We start from the raw sequence: 3,168 nt of genomic DNA on the forward strand, positions 1-3,168 counted from the left end.
AGCGAGGACATCTTAGCAGTACTAAAAACGAAGGATGGCCAAAATGATTCTCTAGTGAGGACATCTTAGTAAAACTAAAAACGAAGGATGAATAAAACAAACGCAGATTTTAATTTTGTCCTCTATATATAGGGTCGGTTTTAAGTTTTAGAGCTGTTCTTTTTTTCTTTTTTATCACTTCTTTCTTTGTCTTTTATGTCCAATCGATTGACGTCCTTTCCCTTTTCTATGTTGAATTTTAGAGCTGAGCAGTAATTTATAACGAACTCTGTGGAAAACTGTTTGCTGTTGCCGTCTTTTTGTGTAATGGCGTTTATTTTTACATAAAAAGTCGTTGCAACATAACAGGCATCAAGTAATTGTAAAATTCAAATAAAAATCAAGGGTTTTCAATCTTAAATTCATTAAATTATCGGAAAAATTCTTGTTTTTGCTCCTTTCTCTCCCCTTCTCAAATTTTAAAAGAGATAGAACTCTTTACATTTTTGGAATAAATTATCTTTTTTGCTCTCCCCTCACTAAAAGAATTTACTGCTCATCCAAGCTCTCTTACTCCTTTATGACCTGTTTGCTCTTTTTGATCCTAATATGGCCTGTATGTTCCTTTTGCTCCTTATATTGCCTGTATGCTCCTTTTGTTCATTGTATGGCCTTCCTAAGCTAAGAAACCGCTTTTGGATTCAACAAACAGTAAAAATAAAGAATCCAGGACATTTTTTTTTCCTTTATTTTAATAATAATTGAAAAACTTGTTTAACTAGAACTTTATTATATCGTTTTCTTATAGCTTATCATATACTTACTACTTCACGTTCTTAGAGTTAGGTTTTATAGAATAGACCTAGATAAAAAGATTGAATAAATTGGAAGGACAATCTTGGTCATAATCCTAATCCGAGAATTCGTCATTGTTTTTTATCTTAGAAAAAGAAGTGCAGTATCATTGCACTCTTTAATCTATACTGCTAAATTAATAGATTAATAATTATAAAATAAATAAATAGTCTCTAACTTCAAATATAATTATAGTGCAGTTAATTGGCAAATGGATTCTTTCAGTTTGATTACTTACAGGAGTGTATTTATGCTCGTAAATTTTAAAATTATGTCTTCTTTATGCTGAAAAGAAAGCATAATTTTAATTTTTTTGATTTTTTCTTTTTGAAATAGCATCGTATTTGTGTATACAGTGCTTTTATGTTGGTGATAGAATCGGGTAGACGGAGAAGTGTTCAAAGCTGGAATACTTGTTGTTTTCTTATGGGTATCTCTAGGTTCTGTTTTGAAGGCCAGAGCAAATTTCCAAGATAGAAACGCTAATGAAAATACTATAGAAGAATCTCAACTATGCTACAAAAGAACTATAGAATTTTAACGAAAAACTAGGGGTGTCCTGCACAAGTATTCTTAAATATTGCCGAAAATGATCATTGAAAGAGGGTTTTATATAGATTGGTATATTATTCAAAAAAAATATTTACTCTACTTCTTGTCTAATTCTTTTTTTTCTTTTATCCTGTGATGATTGTTCTATTCTGAGATAATCTAAATGTAAATCCCTTCCATGTTTCCTCTTTCTTTTCTTTTATGGAAAATAAATTTGTTGCCATCATATATTTCTTACAGTTATGCAACATTTTTGTTCACTATTATAGCTTTTCTAACCTATATATACTCAAAAAATTCCAATAAATGAAATTGGATGTAGCAACAATAAATCCATTGCTATGATATTTTAGACTATAATTTCAATGATTTTTTTCACTTTATTTATGCCACCCATAATTGTAATGATTGTCACTTGTAGACAAAATTTTTTTGACTTTCACACCATCTCTTAGCAACAGCTCCAGCGATTGAGCATAAGCAAAACTTTGCTTTACAGCACGAGAGTTCCTGAACCTCACAGTCTCTTTGACTCCTGGCCATTCTTTAAAAAGAAAAACATCAAAGTAAGTGTCGAAATAGCCAGCAAGCCAAAGTACTTTAAAGCGGTGACTTTTGCTGTAGTGTTTTCTAGTATGTTCTGTAAAACATTACAGAAACATTTGGAGACGGTTTTATCCTGCTTAATCACTAATTTTTCCCGATTTGCCTAAACACTAGTCATTGAATCATGACCAGAAAGGCTATCAAGTAACTTTTTACACCTTGCTGGATTTTTCACTTCAGCAGATAACTTGTTTATTGCAACCGTAACGTCATCAGAGACTACAGAATTCACCATCGCAGCTGATGAAAGCTTAGGAAAGTATTCAATTTAACCAGCCAACTGAGTCGAAACGACATAAAGAAGTTGCTCACAAGTATTACCTTTAGATGAAAAGTGAGAGTAAGCCACTTCTGGAATATAGGGTACATAGGTTGGGTGTTAAACTACGAAATTGGGGACTTAGGTAGTATTAGCATGACATTTGCTGAAAGGGTAAAAAATGTTTTCATATTATTCAGTTTTGCATTAAAGACCCAGTCATTTGCTAAATTCTTACTTCACTTTGAAAATTTCGGTGCTATCAAAAAAGGCCGAACCATAACGTATAATGTCATTAATTATTAATTCCCGTGTTAAAACTAATTTGAACAAAATTCAGCATCGGGGAAGCTATTAGTTTATCTTGATTGTCCGTTTCTCGCATAGCTTATCGGTTATTATTGGCTGCATGGCATCATATCAATTTCTTTTTTATGCAAGTGTTTGGAGAACTAGGTTAGCTAGTCTTCAAGGGTAGAAAAGCTTCCACCCCCTGGATATGAGTTTTATGGCACGTCTTTCAAAACTGTTGTATTTTTTTAATAATATAGGGAGGAGCTTAAAACCAACAAGTCCATCACACGCAAGGCTTATGGCTTTTGGAGATCGATTGGAAAGGTTATGCTTAACTAGCCACAGATTTCTTAGCATGGGTGCTGAAATTTAGTTCACTGTGAATAAAAAATCTCACTCGTTATTTACAAAGAGGATTGGATGGCTTCAAAGCAAGTAGAATTGACAAGGATTCATTTTGCTGATATTAATGAATTGACAATTCTTTATATTTAAGTCAAGAAGCCACGCCTTATTTAATCTACTAACTAAAGGCAAGCCGATACATCAATTAAGACAGGGCTTAAGTGTGACTTTTACGATACTCAGGGAACATATTCATAGACAGAAAACCTTGCAACGCT

Source organism: Artemia franciscana, chromosome 8, assembly GCF_032884065.1.
Source record: "Artemia franciscana chromosome 8, ASM3288406v1, whole genome shotgun sequence".
Taxonomy (NCBI): Eukaryota; Metazoa; Arthropoda; class Branchiopoda; order Anostraca; family Artemiidae; genus Artemia; species Artemia franciscana.